The 23,962-nt window shown below is 47.7% G+C and overlaps 1 long non-coding RNA gene across 1 annotated transcript; it reads right to left on the bottom strand.

Annotated features, from left to right (window-relative positions):
• Positions 1 to 22,068: 22,068 nt before the first annotated feature.
• LOC140213774 (uncharacterized) lies at positions 22,069 to 22,975 on the bottom strand. The gene is made up of 3 exons (XR_011890714.1): positions 22,601 to 22,975; positions 22,373 to 22,423; positions 22,069 to 22,205 (listed from the first exon to the last, which is right to left on the bottom strand). It is a non-coding gene; the product is annotated as an uncharacterized lncRNA (long non-coding RNA).
• Between the last annotated feature and the right edge of the window lie 987 nt (positions 22,976 to 23,962).

Below are 23,962 nucleotides of genomic sequence, written 5' to 3'. Positions count from 1 at the left end.
GTCTTTAGTAGCACATGATCGAAGTAGGTCGTCTATGACTTTGGCAAGAAAGTATCTGCCGCGATTCGTGAGAAGTTGACGAGGTGCACCGTGGTGCAACATGACGTCGTGAAGCAAGAAATCAGCAACGTCTGTAGCGCAGCTGGTCGGTAGGGCTCTAGTAATGGATGGCATAGCGAGTTCTATAGTCCATAGCAACGGCAATCCACCTATTTCCGTCCTTGGATATAGGGAATGGTCCGAGGAGATCAAGACCAACGCGAAAAAAATGGTCGGCTGGTATATCCAAAGGCTGCAGCAGTCCGGCAGGAGGCACAGCTGGTCTTTTTCGGCGTTGACACGACTCACATGCGGCAACATAGCGCCCGACGGAGCGGTTGAGACGCGGCCAAAAAACCGTCGCCGAATTCGGTCATAGGTCCGCGTGACGCCAAGGTGTCCAGCGGTGGGAACGTCATGCAGTTGATGCTGTAGAATTTGTTGCAGATGAGACGGAATGATGGTTAGGAGCTTGGGCCCGTCGGGGTGCATGTTGCGGCAATACAGGATGCCATTTTTTAGTACGAACATGTGAAGGGATGGGTCAGACGGAGCAGAGAGCAGGCGTTCGATAATGGGGCGTAACGACTCATCGCGTCGTTGTTCAGCGCCAATGTCTTGCAAGGCTGAGAGCGAAAGAATGCAGATCGGTGCGACATCCACTAAACCGTCAGTCGGCGTCCTGATGTAGACGACCCGACTTGTAGACCACAGTGTATGTGTATTCTTGCAGCGGTAGGGCCCAGCGACCGAGGCGTCAGGTGAAATCCTAGAGGAAGGAAAGACAAAAGGCGTGGTGGTCGGTTGTAACTGTATATGGTCGACCATATATGTAGGGTCGGAACTTGCCCACCGCCCAAATGAGGGCGAGGCACTCGCGCTCAGTAATCGAGTAATTGCGCTCGGCGGGAGAGAGGAGGCGACTGGCGTAGGCGATAATGCGGTCGTGCCCACATTGGCGTTGAGCTAAAACTGCGCCGATGCCGTAGCCACTGGCGTCAGTGCGAATTTCTGTCGGAGCGGAGGGGTCAAAATGGGCGAGAACAGGAGGTGTGGTAAGCAGCGTGATGAGCTGCGAGAAAGCAGACGCTTGTTCAGAGCCCCAACAGGAAGGAACGTCTTTCTTCAGGAGGTCAGTAAGGGGACGGGCAACATGGCGAAATTTTCCAGAAACCTGCGGAAGTAAGAGCAAAGGCCCATAAAGCTACGAAAATCTTTGGCACAAGTTGGTACGGGGAAATTCTGCACAGCATGAACTTTAGCGGGGTCGGGGAGAATGCCTGACGAATCAACGAGGTGTCCGAGCATGGTTATTTGGTGGTGACCGAAGTGGCACTTGGATGAGTTGAGCTGCAAGCCAGCGGTGCGAAAAACAGAAAGAACAGATGAAAGTCTTTCAAGATGAGGCGCAAAAGTTGAAGAGAATACGATGACGTCATCCAAGTAGCACAAACAGATGGACCATTTCAAATCACGCAAGAGCATGTCCATCATCTGTGCAAAGGTCGCCGGGGCATTGCACAAGCCAAATGGCATTACTCGGAACTGATATAAGCCGTCTGGTGTGACGAATGCGGTCTTTTCACGGTCCATTTCATCCACGCCAATTAGCCAATATCCAGAGCGAAGGTCTATAGATGAAAAATAAGTGGCACCGTAAAGACAATCCAGAGCATCGTCAATGCGGGGAAGTGGATATACATCTTTCTTGGTGATCGTGTTTAGATGACGATAGTCAACGCAGAATTGCCAGCTGTTATCCTTCTTTTTGAAGAGAACAACAGGGGACGCCCACGGGCTGGAAGAGTGTTCAATAATCCCTTTGGCAAGCATCTTGTCAACCTCGCTCTGGATAACTTGTCGCTTAGAGGGCGACACCCGGTATGGGCGTCTGCGAACAGGTGCTGACGCAAAGGGCGATCGTTCAGATCGAAAATGTCGGAGTAGGACTCGAGGAGGCCACGGAGCTGTGCGGCTTGTTGGGTTGAGAGGTCCGGTGCGATCATCTTTGTGAAGTCGTCGGTCGGGCCTGATGCAGAAGGCGCAGAATGAGCAGTGGTCGAAGACGGCACAACAGGTAGAGCAGAAATGTGGCACTCGTGCGTTGGTGAAAACGTGGCAAGAGACATGCCTCGAGGAACTACTTGCGGGCACTGTCCGAAATTTAGTATGGGAAGACATGTCTGATTGTCCGCAACAGAAACGATGGTGTGTGGGAAGGAGACATTGTGAGAAAGCAGGACTGACGTCGCGGGAGTAAGGACATAGTCTCCATCAGGTACAGGTGGGCTGGCTAAAACAGGGATGAAGGTTGCTGCAAGAGATGGCAGGCGTATAAAATCCGCGGAACAAAGCTGAGCTGGAGTTTGAGCAGGAAGGTCAATGGGAACAGGTAGGGGTAGGTCAATTTGTACAACACCGGCGGAACAGTAAATCAGAGCAGAATGGGCGGACAAAACGTCGAGTCCGAGGATCACATTGTGAGGGCAACGTTCAAGCACACTAAACAAAACGGACGTGCGGCGACCGGCGACACTGACGCGAGCAGTACACATTCCAAGCACAGCCGGAGTTCCACCATCGGCGACCTGGAGCAGTCGAGTCGGAGCAGGAGTAAGTACTTTTTTCAAGCGCGTTCGAAGCTCCGCACTCATGATGGAAATTTGGGCTCCAGTATCGATGAGTGCTGTAATGGGCAAACCGTCCACGTCCAGAAGGTTCCGATTAGTAGGCAGGGTCAGCAGAGGAACTTACGCCGGTGTTCTAGAGCAGCGTCACCTCCAGGAGCTGCCCCAGTTAGTTTCCCGTCGGAGAGCGGCGACGGTAAGCTGTGGATGGAGAGCGACGCAGCTGGGGCGAATGGGAGCGGCGACTATGTGGTGATGTCGATCGGCTGGTCGCGGTGGCTCGAGCGTTGTCAGGTGCGTCTTCAACCTCGGTGGAGAGTGATGGCGGGCGAGGATTCAGTGGGGAGCGGCGGTAAGCGGGAAAGCTTGGTCGAGAGTGGGCTGGCCAGGAACTTCGACAGTGGCGAAAGATGTGGCCCACACGTCCACAGTAAAAACAGATGGGTCCATTGTCATGGGTGCGACATTCGGCCGGGTTGCGATAGCTCGGATATGGACCGTATTGGCTCCGGTGAACAGGGGCAGAGGCAGCAGACGAAGCAAAGTCAGGACGGCTGGCGGACCAGATGGATGGAAGAGCTACATTGGCAAGTTCTTGGCGAATGACAGACTGAATGAGGGACACAAGCGGCCGGGAATCGTCAAAGCACTGCGTGACTGGCGTGGAAGGAGATGCTGCTTCGATTTCTCGCCGAACGATACATACGACGTTCTCGCAGGAGGTGGACTCAAGCGGTGGACAAATATCTTCGCACGTCGACACAGCTGCGGTATTAGGTGGACGAGTAAACTGTCGAACTATGTGGCGACTCTTCGCATCTTCAAAGCGGCGACATTCGTTAATGATCTCATTGATTGTTGTGATGTTCTTATAAACAAGCAGGTTAAACGCGTCGTCCGCGATGCCCTTTAAGATGTGGCTGACCTTGTCTGCCTCGGCCATATTGGTATCTACTTTGCGGCAAAGAGCGAGGACGTCCTGGATATACGCCACGTAAGATTCAGTGGACGTCTGTACACGGGTCCCAAGGTCCTTCTTCGCAGCACGTTGGCGGCCGACGGGTTTGCCGAACAAATCTCTAAGCTTCTGTTTACACTGGTCCCAACTCGTAATCTCTTCTTCATGTGTTTCGAACCAGACCCGTGCTGTTTTCTTGAGGTAGAATATTATATTAGCCAGCATAAGCGTGTTATCCCACCTGTTGTGTGCGGTGACCCGTTCATAATTCTGTAACCCGTCATCGATGTCAACGTTGTCGATCCCGGAAAACATGCCAGGGTCGCGAGGCTGGGCCAGGATGACCGTCGGTGGCGCCGACGGGGCCGCGGTTGAACTCTCTCCTTCGGATGACATGGCGGCCAGGTTACGTTCGCTGCGGAGCTCCGTCTTGCTCAACTGATTACCCCGCACCTCCACCAATGATGTTACAGGAAGGAAGAAGCGTTCGTCTATTTACAGGTGGCTTTTAATGGCTTAGCCAACAAGCGTAGAGCATCGATACTGATAAACACTTCTTCGTCGTCTCTAAGACCACTATCAGCGTCGTCTTCTTTCCACATTACCGACTGTGACAATATCTTCAACATAATAGTCTTCCTTTAGTGCTGAGCCTTGATGAGCCTGGCAAACAGTGGCAGTTTTAGAAAGCAGATCCTGCCACATGGTACGCTTCAAGAAGTCGGAGGCCCATGTCATGTAGTAAAACGCGAATGGAGTGACGCCTTCAATTATTTTTGCCGCAGTGAAGAACACACACAGCTGCTGTAACAGAGGCCAGCAAGAAGCTGAGAAATGACACTTTCTAAGCACATACTCTGGCACTCAGAGCGCTGCAGTGCTCACTATTTTGCAAACCGTCAATTTTGCGTATGCCAACGTGTTATATCGTGCATATTAAATCAGTACGACAGGAATGGAGACATTACTCATCCTCTGGGTTTATTCCATCCTCTTTTTCCTCTCCCTTGGGCGGCTCCAAGCGCGCGCCTTCTCATGGCGCTGCGGTAGGCAGCGACGCCTTATATAACATATCCCCTCGTGAAAAAAAAAAAAAGGTCCGTTACTTCCTGATGTAGTCGTGCAGCTTCTTTGGTGTCTTCTTGTTGCGGGCGCTTCTCCTCACGCGCTCTTCGCATCTTGGCAAATTACCTGAAGCTTGTTGCGTGTGTCCTGCAGCAGGTGGTTCAGGATTCAGGGGTGCATTATCTGCGCGTGATGTGCCAGGTTGTGACGGATGATTTACAGCCGCACTAGTTGAGTGATCGGATGCCGGTCAGCAGTTCATGACAGCCGTGGTACCTAATTTCATTCTGCTGATAGCTTCAGGGTGAACGGCCGCTAATTTGGAAGCGTTCCACACCCGCCCATCTTCCAAGAGGTAGGAGGCGGGTCCGCGCTTTCCAATAATTTTCTTGGGCGCAGAAAACTGTAAAGATAACTTCCCATGAACTGCAGGTAATTTAACCCGCACGTAGTCACCAACGGCGAAGTTGGGTTCCTTGGCACCGCGTTTTTGATCGGTGTAGCGCTTCGACGTCATTTGCTTGTTCTTGATGCGCTCTCTCAACTGTTGTAGTGCTTTTGAAGGGTCATTGGTGAAACATTTGTCAGGGAATCCCACAATGTCAAGTCTGGTGCGAGGTTGGCGTCCATGAAGAATAGCGGGTGCAACACCAGTAGTCGCATGAGGCGTACAGCGATATATTTGTAGGTAATCAAACATCGCTGTTCTTATCTCACGACGTTCTAACAGGGCTAATTGAATATTGGACTTTAATACCCTGTTAAATCTTTCCACTAAACCGTTAGCTTGCGGGTAATACACTGAAGAGTTGTAATGGGTGATTCCGCGCTCTGTGAGAAAATCTTCAAAATTCGCTGAAGAAAATTGTGGTCCATGATCGGATACGATACCACGTGGATATCCTTCTCTTGCGAAAAGTTGAAGTAGGAATTTGGTCACTGTAGACGTGGTCGCATTGCGTACGAAAGTCACCTCTGGCCACTTGCTGTAGTAATCAATAAGCATAATGGCAAATCGACAGTCAGTTGGAGCTTGCGTGAAAGGTCCCACAATGTCGATAGCAACTTTGTCCCAGGCTTTCTCAGGAAGACTGACGGGTTGCATTGGGGCTGCAGATGTATGTGCTGATTTGTCACATGACTGGCAGGCTACACATGTGCGTACAAGTTCTTCAATGTGATTATCCATGCACGGCCACCAATATGACTCCCTAAGACGAGATTTGGTACGACTAATTCCTGGGTGTGACTCATGAGCCAGATCCATAAGACGGCCGGTCAAAGCGGAAGGCACGACAATCCTGTCACCCCGGCAAAGAATGTCGCTAACAACAGAGAGTTCAGATCGCACGTGAAAGTAAGGTAGCAGCTCTTTTGACAAGGATTTCTTGTCAGGCCAAGAAGTAGTGTGAAACTGCTTAACTTGAGAGATAGCCTGATCGGCGGCACTTGCTTCTCGAAGCTCTTGCATGGTAACTACTGGGGACAAGAGACATATAAATTCTTCTTCGGGTGCATCATGGATGAAACTCTGTACGGGCAGCCGGGAGAGTGCGTCAGCCACGACGTTTTCGCTACCCTTCCTGTATTCCATGGTGTAGTTGTAGCACAGCAACCGGGATGACCAGCGCGCAATCCTTAACGGACGGTGACCTGTGCCTTTCGTTGAGAGGAGCGTCACCAAAGCAGCGTGGTCTGTCAGCAAGATGAAAGGTCGGCCCCACAGGTAAATGTGCCAGTGCTCGCAGGCCCAGACGCAGGCAAGGGCCTCACGTTCACCGACGGAGTACTTCCGTTCATGCGGTTGAAGAGTGCGTGAGGCGAACGCGACAGTCTGCAGTGATGTTCCATTATTCTGCTGCAGTACAGCGCCTAATCCATATCCCGAGGCATCAGTTGTAACGTACACGGGTAACTCAGGATCAAAAAGGTGAGGAACTTCGCAAGATGTTATCAATGTTTTCAGCTGCTCCAAACCGGTTTGGGCTGCCGCAGTCCAAGCGAAAGGCGCGTTTCCGCGAAGCAAAGCACGCATTGGCTCCACAACATCAGAAAAATGCGGGATGAACTTCGAGTAGAAGCCTGCGAGTCCCAGCAGCGAGCGAAGTTCATTAATATTTGTAGGTGATGGTGCCTTGGTTATCGCCTCGATAGATGACATCAGTGGGAATAACCCTTTGGCGCTGACAACATGGCCTAGGAAAGTCAACTCTGTGACGTCGAAAACACATTTATAGTTGAGCCTGAGGCCAGCGTCAGAGAGCCGTTTCAAAACAGTGCGCAAATTGACCAAGTGATCCTCTCTGGAGCGTCCGTACACGATTATGTCGTCAATGTAAAACAAGACGCATTTGCACCCTTGGAGGATCATATGCATCATCTTCTGAAACGCTGACGGTGCCGATGCCAGTCCAAAGCACACCCTCTTAAAGCGAAATAGTCCGTCGTGGGTTATAAACGTCGTAAGATCACGACTCTCTGGACTTAGTGGTAACTGATGGTATGCAGAAGCTAAATCTAGCTTGGAGAATCGCTGTGCACCAGCCAAGCTGTTCAAAAGTTCCTCAGTTTGTGGCAGGGGAAAACTGTCCACTACTATAGCTTTGTTTGGCTCTCGTAGGTCTACGCACGTGCGAATCGAGCCATCCTTTTTTCTGGCTACGACAATTGGCGAGACCCACTCTGAAGAATCGACGCGCTCAATGATGTCCTGAGCTTCTAATTTTTGTACTTCTGCCGAGACTTGCTCACGAATGACGAGTGGTAGTCGTCTCAGTTTGCTGGCCACTGATTGAACAGATGCGCGAACTCTGACCTTGTGAGTGAAACCTTTGACAGTTCCTAGCTGCTTTTCAAACAAGTGCTCGAACTCGGAACGTAAATTCAGGAGGGAGCACAGGAGTTTCTTGCGTCATTAGCAGACACCTGAGAGGTGACCCTTGAATCTTCATATCCAGAGCCGCGATGCCATCTAACCCCAGAATTGTTGTTCCTCCCGACACAACGTACAGAAGGACCGAAGTGCATCGTCCATGAAATGAAACTGGAACAATGAAACATCCGTTTATAGGAATTGCTGACTTAGAATAATCGAGGAGCTGGACGGATGTTGATGTCAGAGGAAATACAGTATCGAAATGGCGTCGGTAAAGTTCTTCGGCTAGGATTGAAACTGATGATCCAGTGTCAATCAGGAACGACACGGAAATTCCTTCAATTTCCAACACTGCATGAATTCCCTTCTTACGACTCCAGATGCGACAAACACTTATGTGATCGTCCGTGTCAGCTGTATCTGCGTCGCCTTCCATGACATGCTGAATTTTCTTTTCAGACTTTTGGGAAGACTTGCACACCTTTTCCAGATGGCCAGTCTTTCCACATCTGCGACACTTGAGTGTCTTAGCTTTGCAGTGAGGGCTATTCGCCAGATGGTCCAAAGAGCCACAACGATAACATTCTTGCTCTTTCAGAGCTCGACGACTTTCAGTTGGCGTCTTATAGCACGTGCACGTGCCACAGTGCTTTTCTCTCATATTTGACGTGTTTGTGTATTTAACGTGATGCACTTGTGCTTCATGTCGTGCAAGTTCACTCGCTTCTCTAGTCGCCTGATCATGCTGTCTCGCAATGGTAAGGGCCCGAGAAAGCGTAAGAGACTCTTCCAGTAAAAGACGTTCACGCAAGTATTCACTAGTAGTTTTTTCTATAAGCTGGTCGCGCATCATGTCGTCCGCCAAGTCACCGAAGTTGCACGCTGCTACGAGACCTCGTAGCGCGGTGACGTAATCGAGCGCAGTCTCACCTGGGGCTTGTGCACGTCGACGGAAACGGTGACGCGCTGCGGTGACATTGACAGAGCTCTTGTAGTGACTTTCAAGTGTCGCAACAGCGCAGTCGAACTCATCTGGGACTGGAGTCGTCAACGTCCCTCCGGTGGCGCTCGAAGCCAAAAAGCGCGGGTCGTCCTCCGACGTGAGAGTCTGGAAGATGCGTTGTCCTTCCAAGCCCAAGCAGTTGAGCAGAATCGCCTTCCGACGCATGGCAGGTAGGTCGCAGGCGCCCGACGCCACCATGTAGTTCTTGAACGCTTGAATCCATTGCTCCCATGGGATGACTGGGTCTCCAGGTGATGACAGGAACGGAGGTGGCGGTTGTAGCCCCGAAATAGTCATCGTAGAGGATGATATGCAGCAATCGACGGCACAGATGAAGGGCAAACCGGTAGCACATGGGTTGTTAAATCCTCGTTGCCAATTATGTTATATCGTGCATATTAAATCAGTACGACAGGAATGGAGACATTACTCATCCTCTGTGTTTATTCCATCCTCTTTTTCCTCTGCCTTGGGCGGCTCCAAGCGCGCGCCTTCTCATGGCGCTGCGGTAGGCAGCGACGCCTTATATAACACAACGGTTTCGATATGGGCACGGCCAAACCAACCTGCTGTAAAAATGCACTGTTTCCTTGCTTTTTAGAGCGCAGCTCTTAGGCGCCCATTCCTGCAGCAAGCATTGGCATTGTACCTCGTAACGCAGTGAGTGAGCACAGTGAAGGATGAGGGTGAATGCAGAGCAGGAGATAAACGACAGTGATAGCGAAGAGAGTGTGAACAGGAAAGTGTAGGAGGAGGGCATGGTGAAAGAGTAAGAAAAGCATAGTGACATGCAAAAGGGACTCTGCGGCAACAATGGCCACGAGATGGCACCAGAGTAGTGTGTGTCATCTGTTCACCATGCATGAGCTGCATTGGCTGCATGACTCTTTCTGTGGCAGTTGCTGTGAATCGTGCCCACACTTCAACCAACGCGCTGCCTCTCGTGATCATTCGATTAGCGAGAAAGTCATGCTACACTTTGCTCTGCCTGCAACTTGCTTCATGAGACGGATTGTCCACGCCAGCCAATATATCGCGAAATGAAAACAGATAGAGCTGGGCTGAAATTTCGCATTGGGGAGTATCATAATCGTCGGCGAGTTTTTTTAAAGGGCAACGCACATATATGAAAATGTAAACAAGATTTTTGTTGCTGAACGTGCTGCAGGAAACTTATTTCACTTCTTTAAAAACTTTAAATATTTGATTCGATATTGGACACTAATTTTCCACAAATACAGTGGAACCCCGATTATATGACTTTGAGGGGACCACACAAGACTGTCGTATAATCCAGGTGTGGTGTAATAAAAAAACTAAGAATACAGGCAGTGATGCTTAGTGTTGCCCAAAAACCTGGTACAGTCCGCCTGAATAAGCCCGCGGCATGAACCTATACTGCTCTAAGGAAGGTAGATTAAATTATATTAAAAAAAATGACAACCAAGCATTTAATTGGAGATGTTAGCAAACCTTTAATCTTATTTCTTTTTAAAAATGATATTTTTCGTAATGTTTGCCCAACTGCGACACATCAGCTTCCTCTCGAAAGCTGCAACATCTGACAGCAAGACGCCAACATCGTCGCGTGTACAAACAAACCGCCAGACGATGTCTATGCTGCGCAGCACGTTCGCGTAAGTCGGAATGAACAAACAATTGCGAAGCAAGTTCCCTTCACTTATCGTCGCCTGAGGTGCAGACAGCTTTCCTTGAGCGAACCCTTTCAGAGATAACTTTCGCGAAATTTAATGTGACTTGCCACCGAAAGTGTCCCCGAAAAGTGTTTTTGGTACTGTGCCAAGCTCGTAATCAATGCCAAGAGCACTATGGGCCATATACTTCGAAGGGTTCGGAGCTGGCACCAGCTGAGTCTCGCGAAGACAAAACCATCTCCATAAGTGATCGTACGAAATCGTGTCACCTTTGAGCTTGTTTAAGATGAATTACTTCTTAAGAGGAAGCTTTAGCTCATATGCTCCTATCTAAATACAAGTAAAAGATTTCGTTGTTCTTGGCAACCACCACACCCAATTTGAGGAGGTTTGTCGAATTTAAAAGAAAAACTGAAATGGAAGAGCTGAGAAAGTCAGGAAATTGTAAATAATTCACTAGCCATCCTGATGTAGTCACCATCTGTGTATACGTTGTCCCCGCTCTGCGGAAAGCCAGTTTTCCTCGTTTGCCGTGCCTCGGCGTAGGGGTCATTGCCCCCAGTTTGCCTTATGGGGGCGCCACAACAGCCACTCGGCAAGCCTGCTTTTAATTCTGAATAAAGCCAGTTCACTCTCCGTTTTCAACATGTCAAAACGTGTACTACTTGTCTCCGCTTAACTGAGCTGACAAGTGGTGACCCATGACATTTACGTTTTTCTTTTTCTAACCCTAGCCATGGACGATGCTGCTCTTACTCATTCTGACAGGGATGACGCCACGATTACGTCTCCTGTCATCGCTACAGAGCTTCAGCTTCCCAGCTTTTGGCCCAAGAATCCTAGAGTTTGGCTTATGCAAGTAGAGGCGCATTTTCAACTCCGGCGCATCACTTTACAGACAGACGTACTTGCACATCATGACCATGCGACCCTCCGACATCACCGATGCCATAGATAACTTGCTAGTGGGCACGCCTTCGATCACAGCCTATGACGACCTGAAATGCACATTCCTGCAGTGCCTCTAGCCATCGCAACAGGGTAGGTTCCAACAGCTCCTCTCCGAGGAACTTGGCGACCAACGACTGTTGCAACTCCTGCATCGGTTGCGTCAGTTGGTTGGTGGCCACTCTGCGTACAAGAGGCAGTTTCCAATTTTGCGCGAGCTGTTCTTGCAGCACCTCCAACAGTCCACACGCATGGTGCTGGTGGGTTCTGACGAAACGAGTCTCCATTCCATTGACTAGCTGCACTCGCTGACCGCATATGCGACTGCTCATCCACGGCACAGCTACCTATGGCCACTGCGAGAGTCTTGGAGCCAAAAGACCGAGTCTCGTGCCTGGAGGAAACAGTCAATTGCCTTACCAGGGCACTGGAGATGCTTACGACGAGTGGCAACACTGGTGACCAACTTCTGCACAGCCATTCGCCTTCACAGTCTCACAGCATACCTAGGCACTCGTCACGCCAGTTGTGCTGGTACCACCGTTGCTTTCGTGAACAAGCAAATCTCTGCACCCAGCCCTGCTCATGGATGGGAAACGCACAGGCCAGTCACTAACGGTGGCATGCAACATCAGCCCTCGTGCAAGCCACTTATTCTTCGTAGTCAACCACATCACTGGCACCCGCCTCTTCATCGACACAGGAGCCGAGCTGTCTATCGTTCCCACCATGGCTGCTGATCGCCATCGTGTCGTATGGGCTCTGGTCAGTAATGCCAGACATTGGACTCCAGCGCTTGCACAGATGGGTGTTTGTAATCACCGACGTCAGCTTTCCTATACTGGGACGGGACTTCCTTAGCCATTTCAATCTAGATGTGGGTGTTTGCGATCTGCGCCTACAGGATAATGTCTTATCTCTTGATGTACTTAGCCTGCAGTCCAACTTCACTTTATCTGGAATCCGTACGTTTCAGCTGGTCTCGACGTACGACAAAATAGTTTCTGAGCATCCGTAACTCGCGAAGCCCTAAAACGATGTGCTGCCCGTGAAACGCAAGGTGATGCATTGTATCACCACCACCGGCCCACCTGTCGCCGCGTGGCCACGGAGGCTCGCTGGATCGAGGTTGGAAGTCACCCGCCGTGAGTTTGAATGCATGATTCAGCCCAGCGTTATTCATGCCTCCTCCAGCAATTGGTCTTCACCTCTCCATCTGGTTCCAAAGCACGACAGTGGCAACTGGTGGCCTTGTGGTGATTACCGAGCTTCGAATGTCGTCACTATTCCGGATCAATATCCTCGTTCCCACATACATGACTTCAGCACAGACTTCAGCACCAAAATATGCAGCAAGGTCGATTTGATAAGTGCGTTCCACCAAATTCCTCTCGAACCCAGCGACATTTCGAAGTCAGCAATCACTACTCCGTTTGGCCAATTCGAGCTGCCTGAAAGAATGCGGTGCATACCTTTCAGATTCATGGACAAGGTTACACGCGGACTCCCGTTCATTTTTCACTTTAGTCTACCTTGACAACATTCTCGTTGCAAGTTGCAAAGACAAAGAGCACTTTCGCCTTCTATTTGAGCAACTGGATGGACACGGCCTGGTCCTAAAGCCCCAGAAATGCATTTTTGGAGTTGAAGCCCTGGATTTTCTTGGCCATCGCATTTCACCCCAGGGCATCAAGGCACTGGAATCACGGGTGCAAGCAATCGAGGACTTCCCCTCTCCAACGTCCTTCGACAGTTGCGCTAGTTTCTGGGGTTCATGAATTTTCACAAGCGCTTCATACCATCCTGTGCGCAAGTACTCCGCCGCTTACCGACCTGCTGAGTTTTGACTCCAAAAAAAACGTCTACCTTCCGCTGGTCCTTGGAGCACGAACACTCCTTCAAGGAAGCCAATATGTTGGTGACTGCAGCGTTACTGATTTATTCGTTGCCCAATGCACTAACTCGCCTATTGGTAGACAGGTCAACCATGGCAGTGGTCGCACTGCTGCATCAGCATGATGGCAAAGACTAGAGGCCACTGGCCTTCTTCTCAAAGCACCTCAAACCTACAGAAGCTCGCTATAGCACCTTCAGGAAAGAGATGTGAGCCATTTATTGTACTGTCAAGCATTTGCGCTTTTCCCTTGAAGGCTGTAGCTTTTACACTTTGACTAACCCCAAGCCGTTAACCTTCGTTTTTAAGAACAGTTCCTCGTACTCAAAACATGAGCTTCGGCAACTTTCCTTCATCTTCAAATTTTCAGCGGACATCCGTCATATCTCTGGGACTGAAAATAGGGAAGCTGACACACTGTCATGGATCGGTGCTGTGCCTGCTGGTACTGTGTATTTCAACTGCTGACCGAGCAGAACAATTCCAAAGCTTGCTTTTTCTGCTCCGGCAAGACTCCTCGGCCTGCGCCTTCATAACACCACGTGTTGCCACCCACAAAGCAACAGCATGTTTGAGCGTCTCCACCGATAACTGACGGCATCATTGACGGCCACGCACGACAGACAGCACTGGGTGGAAAAGCTACTCCTAGTGTTACTGGGGCTGCGAACAACACTCAAGGATGACCTTGAAGTCAGCACAGCCAAGATGCTCTCATCGTCATCACAATCATCATCAGCCTATATTATGTCCACTGCAGGACGAAGGCCTCTCCCTGTGATCTCCAATTACCCCTGTTCTGCGCCAACTGATTCCAACTAGCACCCGCGAATTTCTCAGTTTCATCGCTCCACCTAGTCTCCTGTCGTTCTCGATTGCGTCTCCCTTCTCTTGGTACCCATTCTGTAACTCTAATGGTCCAACGGTTCTCTAACTGGCGCATTACATGACTTGCCCAGCTCCATTTTTTTCTCTTGATGTCAATTAGAATATTGTCTATACCCGTTTGCTCTCTGATCCAAACCGCTCTTTCTGTCACTTAACGTTATGCCTAGCAATCTTCGTTCTATCGCTCTTTGCGCGGTCCTTAACTTGTTCTCAAGCTTCCTTGTCAATCTCCAAGTCTCTGCCCCATATGTCAGCACTGGTAAAATGCACCGATTGTACACCTTCCTCTTCAATGATAATGGTAAGCTTCCAGTCAGGAGCTCGCAATGTCTGCCGTATGCAATCCAACACATTTTTGTTCTTCTGTGAATTTCCTTCTCATGGTCAGGGTTCCCTGTGATTAGTTGACCTAGGCAAACCTATTCTTTCACAGACTCTAGAGGCTGACTGGCGATCCTAAATTCTTGTTCCCTTGCCCGGTTATTCATCATTATCTATGTCTTCTGCATATTAGTCTTCAACCCCACTCTTACACTCTCTCTGTTATGGTCCTCAGTCATCTTTGTAACTTGTCTGCAGCGTTTTATCGGAAAACCGAAGGTTGCTGAGGTATTCTCCGTCAATCCTTACTCCTAAGCCTTCCCAGTGTAATAGCTTGAATACTTCTTCCAAGCACACAGTGAAAAGCATTGGAGAGATTATGACTCCTTCTCTGACCCCTTTCTTTATAGGCATCTTCCTACTTATGTAGAATTAAGGTAGTTGTGGAATCCCTGTAGATATTTTCCAAGATATTTACCTAAGCGGTCTGTACGCCTTGATTGCGTAGTTCCTTTATGACTGCTGGTATCTATACTGAATCGAATGCCTTTTCATAATTTATAAAAGCAGTATGGAGAGGTACTGTGCTCTGAAGAGTTATCGATAATCTGATTGATGACGTGGATGTGATCTCTTGTAGAGTATCCCTTCCTGAAACCTGTCTGTTCCCTTGGTTTACTAAAGTCCAGTGTTGCCTTTATTCTATTCGAGATTATCTTGGTGAATATTTCATATAACACTGAAAGTAAGCTAATGGGCCTATAATTTTTCAGTCCTTTAACATCTTCCTTTTTGTAGATTAGTATAATGTTTGCATTCTTCCAGTTTTCTGGGACCCTTGCAGTGCATAGACATTTCGTATAGAGAGCCGCCAGTTTTGCAAGCATTGTCTCCTCCATCTTTGATTAAATCGACTGTTATTCCATCTTCTCCTGCCGCTCTTTCCCTTTTCATATCTTGCAAGGCCCTTCTGACCTGATTGCTAGCTATAGGAGGAGTTTCTGTATCCTGTTCATTACTGTTTCGAATGGAGTTATCCTGAGTCCTCTGGGTCCAGTACAGGTCAGTATAGAATTCTTCCGCTGCTTTTACTATACCTTCGAGATTGCTGATATTACTCTGCTTATCTTTCAGTGCATACATCTTGAGTTGTCCTACGCCAAGTTTCCTTCTTACCGATTTCAGGTACGTCCATTTCTTGCTGCTTCTTCAGTCTTTTATCACGTTATAATTTCAAATATCACTTACTTTCTCGTTGCTGATTAGTTTTGACAGTTCCACGAATTCTATCTGATCTCTCGAGTTTGACACTTTCATTCTTTGTTGTTTATTTATTAGGTCCTTTGTTACTTGGGAGAGCTTGAATACTGGTTGCCTTGGTGCCTTGCCTCCCACTTCAATTGCTGCCTCTGAAGCTTATGGTTTCATTCATTGCCTCTGTCATCTTCATCTGTTTGTTCTAAGGCTGCATATTTGTTTGCAAGTACCAGCCTGAATTTGTCTGCTTTTACCCTTACGGCCTCTAGGTTGACCTGCTTCTTCTTGACCAATTTTCCTCTTTCTCTCTATAAATTGAGGTCAATCCTAGCCGTCACTAACCTATGATCTTTGCACTTTACCCTACCTATCACTTCTACATTCTGGACTTTGCTGGGATCAGCAGAAAGTATGAAATCAATTTCATTTCCTGTTTCACCATTAATGCTTTTCCAGGTCCACTTTCTGTTGCTACGCTTACTATAAAAGGTGTTCATCATTCGCAGCTTATTCCTTTCTTCGAATTCTATCAGCATCTCTCCTCTACGGTTCTTAGAATCAACGCTGTAGTTGCCAATTGCATTGAAGTCACCCATTACTACAGTATACCGAGTTTGATTGCGATTACTGCTACACTCTGAGTAATGCTCTAGAATTTGTCAATGGTGCCCGCTGTGTCCTTATAAATTAGGAATCCTATCCCGTATTGCTTCTTATCTGGGGGACCTCTATTGGCCTCGAGATCGAACAGAGTCGGCTCCTAGCGGCGAGGTGACGAAGCTCCGAAGTGTGGATGCCGGTGGCCCGTCGCCGCTCCAGCCGCAGTGTGCAGCGTTCCTAGTTCGCGAAATCACGATGGATGTTGACGAGGACGGTTTGTTGGATGGTGAGTAACCTCTCAACCTGTTATTCTTTCATTTTTGTAACGGGAATTCGTAAAGTAAATCGCTGTACGTTTTTAGTGTACTGATGCGAAAAGCATTTGCTTAACGCGACCACACCATGTGCGCTCGTCTCCTTTCAACGTGTTGTGAGGTTAACATGCGGTCTTTTTCCGTTTTACAGTACCCTTGCCTCTAAGCACAATTTTCAACCATGTTGGGGATGGTGTCAGGTGTCTCGTCGAAGGCGACGAAGTTGTTGCGGCGGGCCACATCATTGAGTGTAGTGCCGTCGCTTCCACCTGCTGCTCTGACGGTCCTATGCACGTTATCGCATTCGTGCTGCAGTCGTCCGCGCTTAGTAACCACCCACACCGACTCGACCTGAAGTTGACCGACGAGACGAAAACAGCAGAATTGAACTGCACATGCCCTGCAGGGTAAAGTATTGCCTCAAGTTGTTCGGATGTAGAAGGTCGCGGCGCGTATCGCGATTTGTTTACATTACATCATAATAAGCTGACTCGCGGATTTGCGATGTGTTTACGTTATGCGATAAATTTAGAGTACTTACGTTGCTTTATCAATTTTTGTTTTTAGCCAGACCTACGAAATCACGAGTTAGTTTCAGAGTGTTACTACCACTGTGAAATGCTTTCGAGTCGCTTTATAACCAGTTGCAACCGGTACACGAAGCTCAAGTAAAGCATGCAACGTTTAATTTATGTTGTATCATAATCATTAGATCCCTTTAATTACTTTCGCATGCAGGCACTTGAATTTGCAGTGGTGCTTATGGTAAATCCCCACAATATAGTCATTAAGATGACATTTAATTAGTAAGATGGCTATTTTTTGACTAGCCTAATATAGTGGCTCTTGTTTCCAGAGCTTTTATAAGATCAGTTACGGACTGATCACATGTGGTAGCATCATTTATTTACTATATCTGACAATCAAGTGTTTCAGCAGTATGTAAAATCAATGCACCTGGTGAGTATAAACCATGCACCTTGGAATAATTTGCACATTTTGTTTTTCTTTCAGCACCTCTCACAAGTGCAAGCATTGTATTGCTGTGCTTTTACATATTAACAAAGTACGGCAATTAACCCCTCTGCCATCAACTGACTTACCCCAGTCATGGGGACAAAACGCCAAGTATACTGTCAAACAGAAATATGGACCTACCCCCATAACTGAACTACCATGCTGCCCCAAGGTATGCATATTGGTTTGGCTGCCTAAATACTGTGTTATCTCTAAAGTGATTGGCAGATTTTTTTAAGCTACAGCTCATTAATAATGGTGATTCAGGAAAGACGGGCACAAAACCGGACTACATGCTTACATTTAATTCCCCTGAAACGCTATGCCATGTGACAACCCAAGTGTTCAAGAAAAAACATTAATTTGCTTTCACAGTGCTCTGGCATACAAGTATGCTCTTGATTTTTAAATTGCCTGAGACGAAACACAACTGCACATCGACCTAAGCAGTATTGTAACATGACTTTATGGTGCAAGTCGGTGTAAGCAGAGGACGCATGATATCATGAAAGACGTGTGTTGGCTTATTCTATTGCTTGTTCTAAGCCTTGCTTCCATTGAGTTTGCTATAAGAAACTTTGTAATTATGCGATGCAGCTTTTCATACATTATTACAATGGAATGTAGATCAATATTGGATAACTACAAGCTTGCAAGAGAGGTTTTAGCTTGTCTTGCTCATGTACATGTACACAGCAACATCCAGATTGACCACTACATTTTTTTCAATTTATTCAAAAATAATTGTCTATTTTTACAGAATATTTAGCTTTCTTACAAAAATGTTCAAGAAAATGGCATACGTTTGCTCGCAACGAACTAACCTTGCTAATGAATTGTCTAGTTGCCATTTGATTTAAGCTCTTGAGTACTTCCGTCAATCAAATTTATTTATATTTGATGCTTTGCCCTGGCATGCCCAACACGTTTGCTGTATTTATTTTGTACACTGTTACAGTTAGGTTGTAAAGGATGTTGCCAAACGGCATGGACGCTGAGAGGTAATTTCGCCCCAGAATAGTGGGAGGTCGCCGTTTTCGGGCTTCGCCGAGAGTAAAACCAGCCGGGCGCTTGGGTAATGAGGCGGGAGGCGCTCTTTGGCGGCACATAGCCCGCGCCGACACCTCGGGACATCTTAACCTGTCGCGCGTGCGGTCTTGAAACGTAGGAAAGGGTGCGACGTTGGGGGCCTTTTGCCCCGGAAACGCGGACGGAGGTGCCCTGCCTGGGACGGACCACGGGCAAAGCGTCGTTAGGGCGTCAATGGCCTTGCCCGGGTACAAAGGGGCAACTTAATGCCAGAGCGATCGGTGACCCGATGCGCGGTCTCTTGAAAGGCAGGCTGGCACCCGAGACAAATCCATCTGTGCACTTAGCTTTACGGGCCCGCCGGAGGAGACGAACCATGCACAAGACGGCATGGTGAATCGGTGGGTGCACTTCGGCAGGGTTGCCCTTTGTGGCACGCCGTGCGCGATGGTTGTAAGTAAGGTGCGAGGACGGGGCGACGCAGATGGTCGTAAATATGATGACCCACTGTAAATAGCTGTCAATGTAAATAGCGTGTACATAAAGTCTATTCTCCAAGTGCGACGTCTATGGCGTCCCATCTCTGATGGAAGAGGAGAAACGACAGCTGAAGCAAAATTTTCTACCATGTAAGCTGGTTACGCCAGCTTGTGGAGGCACTCTGTGCTCATGTGTGTAGGAAGGAGTAGAAAATCTACTTAGGTCATCGAAATTTTAAGCGAATACGTTAACCATTGTAATTATGTGAATTTAATGGAGGTTTGTATCTAGTTTCAGGAGCCTGCAGTTTCTCGGCCACAGGAAGGGGTACTGAAAAGGCTCATGCGTGGCTTGCCATATGCTTGCTCAGCCGAAATGCACGTCACAAAAAAGCCAAGACGAGGTGCGAACTTCATTAATTCATTTTTGAATACCTGGCTTTCATATACCTACGAGGCTAAACTATTGTTCTATAGTGACAGAACGCTTCTTTTCAGGGGCATGTGTATTGACAGAAATTCATACGTATGGTGTTTGATTCTTCAACTTGTCATGATAAAACAAATGCCTTTCTACATCCGCAGGACTCTCCACTCTCGACAAGCTTGCCAACAACACTGCAACTAACAAAGCAGTCAAGCCCTGCACAATGGTCGAGCTCATAAGAAAGTCGCAGAAGCCAGATTTCAGTTCCTTCGTGGAAGAGGTGCAACAAGCATTTAATGAAAACACAATTAGTGAAATAGAGAGGCTCACGGTGTCCCAATCTACTAGTGATGATTGGCACAGCTATCGCAAGGGTGTTGTCACCAGTACAATCTGTCACATGTTCAAAACAAAAGCAAATAAGCTCAAGTCAGAGCCACGGCCCCACAACCTGTCAGGTCTATTCAAGACACTTTTGAAAAGCTCAACATTTCAGACAAAGGCCATGAAGGCTGGTAGCGAAAGAGAAAGCGAAGCAAGGGAAAGATATACAGCAATAATGAATGCCGATGGGCACACCGTCATTGTGAAGCAGACTGGATTTATAGTGTATAAAGATTTTCCTGTGATCGGTTGTTCCCCTGATGGGATTGTGAATTTTGCATGCGAATGCTGCTCAGGAAAAACAAGTATGCTTGAGATAAAGTGCCCTCAAAAAATTTCTAATGCTTTCAGTAAGGAAAACCCCAAGCCAGCATACTTAACTCAAATTCAGGTGCAAATGGGTGTGCTGGGAATCCACTCATGCGACTTCTTTGTATATGAGAGTGCAGATGTCTGGAAGTTACTACACGTAGCATTCGACAAGGAATACTTTGAACAATGCTGTACTTCTGTGAGGCTAATTTATAGCGAATACCTTTTTACTGCGCTTAGGGCATCTTAGTATATGTTGAACTTTAGAACAATGAATACCTGCTCATTTTCTGCTGTTCAGAACAAAGTACATTAAACAAGATGTCAAACTGGCTGCAAACTCATGTTTTCTCGTTTCTTTGTTTATGTTATAGCCAACTCATCCATCGTTAGAAATTCACCACTGCGGTGAGATAATTATTTAAATTGTTACAACTGCTGGGGTTGCACTGAAAGACACACTTTCCAGTTTAAAAAATGTCGCTCGAGGTTGGGGGAAGGGGACAGTCCCTGCTGCAGACACCGTCACTGTTTCGCCCAAGGCTGACACCTGAACTGGAAGAGGTCTTCGTCCGAAGTGCTGGTCGAGCTCTGTGCCACTTAGCTTCAGCGATCGTGACAGTCTACACTCTTGCAGCAGGGCATGGCCGATGGCCCACTCTAATCAGAATGTTGGCTTTGCGTTTTCCTTTGTTTCAAATTATTCAGTGTTGCAAAGGATCTGGCATGAATATTGTTAAACGAACGATAGATTAAGCACTAGCCTATTTACAAGGTATATTTACAAAAACAACTGCAGTGCTGGCCAGTTCAGCCGACAGCTCGAGACTCAGGAGCAGTTAGTCTTCGTCGGGGCACCTGTGCACATTGTACAAAAGAAACGCACAATACGCATGTAGCAACATTTCGAACATTTATTCCTGAAAGCATTCTGCAATAAATAAGCGAACAGGGCGAAAGGCAATTCTCAAAATTATTTGTTGATGTTGTCACTTTGTTTATCTCTTTGTGCTTTCTGCACTATAGTGACCACTGTACGTATTGATATGGCAACAATATAACACCTGGTATTATTTCGCGTTTATTTCAACTTTGTGCACTGTTTAGATATTTGGTAGAAACTTGTCTTCCCCCAAAATTGGCTTTGATAAGTTCACTATGCCAGCAAGCAACAAGATGACTTTGTCAAAAACAGGAAGGAGCTGAATGGGGTACCTCTGTTGAACAATTTTGAAGGCTTTGACACGTTGAATGGCTCTTTCAACATGTACTCTTGCTCTTGCAATCGCTTGATTTTTGTTTGCTTCATGTTCTTCAAGCTGTTCCCTTTTCTTTAAGAAAGGGGGCCTGTCCATACTAACCCTGGTCTCGTCGCAAAGGTTCTCTATCAGGAAACCTTTGTCAACCATAACACGGTCGACATATGCCGCGCATTTGTTGAGTACATTTGAGTGGGCTGTGAGTTGCGTGTCTGAAGCGCGACCTCCAAACGCTTTCCCAACTAATGTTATCATGCCGCTTGGAGCAACGCCAATCAATACTTTGTGTACTGGCGTTTGTATTGGCTGTAGGTAAGCAGCCGCGATGTCAAGTCACCTGGCCTTTCAAGGGCCACCTCTGTGCAGTCTAATACAATGCGAGTTTCCTTGTATTCCTTGAAATAAATTGTCAAGTGTTCCAGGACTGACTCTTTGCAAAGGAAACACCGCCTCTCCAAGTACATTTGCAAGAATGCATATGGCATTCTTCAAAATGTTCGATGCAGTTGTTCCGTGTATAGAAAAAAGAACAGATAAAAAGCTGAAGCTTATGTTGTGGTAGAGTTTCACAAAAACCATCAGCACGGTATCTTCGTCACTTAATGCAAAACCTCTCGGAATGGATACTCTGCGCAAGGCAGCGAACTCATCAATTATATTCCTCAACAGCTGCAGACATGGCAATCCTGTGAGCACTTTGATGGTGTCGTCTGTCTGCCCAACCGCACATGAAAGGAGAGGCTTGGGGCGGCCAATGACTGGGAGAGGACTCGCTTGTACACAGGCATCCCGTAGTGTGCCAGTTTGTGCACACACAATCTCGGCGAACTGTTCCAGGATATCATCTTGTGGCACTGTAACGAATGCACAATAGATCTGACGTTACTAGTACACTAAACTCGTATGTGTGGAACTATTCTCAATGTGTCTTCGTTGTGCCAAGTATACTTTATTGTCATGCCAAGTCAGAACGCTAGCTAGCAAAAATAGTAGCCAATTTGGTAATCTCGCAGAAGCATACCTTCGTACGCAGTCTCCTCAGCAGGATTTTCTTCATGAACAGAGGCATGACCTGCACCATACACCAGGCAGTGAATTACGTTGAAAACGCAAAACCATTGTGCTCGCAGAAGTTATCCAAAGGCGACTACGAGGCACATAATTCCGGAAAAACTGTGGCTCAACATTTAAATTAGTTTTGTAATCCTCTTGGGCACATAATGAGGGATAAATGAAATTTCTAACTCACCTGCAACATCGTCGGCTATGCTTCCTGGCATCCTTGATTGCCTTGAAACAGGGGCTCTCTTTGCTATTACAAAAAAATGAAGAAAGACGGTATTGGGGGGTTGCGCATTATTGAATACGATTGTTCCACGTGCATTTGGGTACTTTCACCGAAAACCAACCGCGAGTCTGCATATCAGCTGTCGGGCAACTGCATAGGATTACGAAAAATTCGTTCGCTGCAGGAATGAAGCAACAGCTTGTGTGGATAAAAAGCATCGAAAGAACGCCTGTCAGCAGCATCACTTACCCGGTGGCTTGCGAGGCAGCTTTTGCTTGTCAAATCTGCGCTGCGGCAAGTTCAATGTTGGCAGTGCATCGGGCTTCAATTTTTTCCGCCCCCCTATAAAAGAGAGATAAAAAATATATGAATATGAGCAGTAGCAATAAATTCGCTCGCGCATGTTCGTTCATCGCTTAATGGACCATCAGCTGTAGGCTCGCGAAACGACACTGTTTATTCTGTACGAGATCATGCGTACACACTTGCTGTGTTTCGGTGCTCGTATTTACACTTCGGAACACTGAGGACAGTTCCCGTGGCTGAGGAAAGACAACGGAAAACGTGACAACTAGTCACACTCGGTGACGGTCGTTTAAACGGACTCGTAGCTGAGCGCGAACCTTGCATTCACTGCGCAGGCGGCGCATGAAGGATATAAAATAAATTGCATGCGTGGAGACATGGTTAATTTACTTGCGGAAGTATATGAAAGCACAGGCAACTCATTACTGGCATCCCAGGCCACGCCGACACAAACTTTCGCGGACTGCAACGATCTTCACACGCACAGCAACTACGCAGCAACTACGCATGCAGCAAGCATTAATGCCCAGATTGCCGATTAGGATTCCCAAATGTGATATAAGATTTGACTACTCACCATCCTTTTTCGTCAGCGAACGCTTGAACGCACCATCGTCGAAATGCTTACTGCACACCATCGCATACTTGGAAGGCGCCTTGCCGTTCCGAAGCCTGGCGAGCCATTCTCGGCGACGTGCCGCGTCAGCGGGATAGTAGTGAAAGCTGATCCCTGGCTCTGTGCAATATGTGCTGCATTGCGGAACCGAACAAAATCTCACCATGGTAAATGAAGCATTTTCTGCGGGCACGGAGCAGAGAATCGCGAAATGAAAACAGTCGGCCCGTACACTTCCACACACCGCACGGGCGACGCATCCACACTAACGGGGCGGCGGTGCTGCCACCTATAGGTCGATCTCGCGGCCAATAGCAGAGGACATGGCCGTTTGTCAGCACTGTATAAGCCTCACCAGTTCTAATCTCACTGAGGCCACTGATATCCCAAACAATATCTGA

This window comes from Dermacentor andersoni, chromosome 10, assembly GCF_023375885.2.
Source record: "Dermacentor andersoni chromosome 10, qqDerAnde1_hic_scaffold, whole genome shotgun sequence".
Classification (NCBI taxonomy): domain Eukaryota; kingdom Metazoa; phylum Arthropoda; class Arachnida; order Ixodida; family Ixodidae; genus Dermacentor; species Dermacentor andersoni.
Note: the sequence above shows the minus strand (reverse complement) of the source record. Positions and strands in the feature narration are given on the sequence as shown.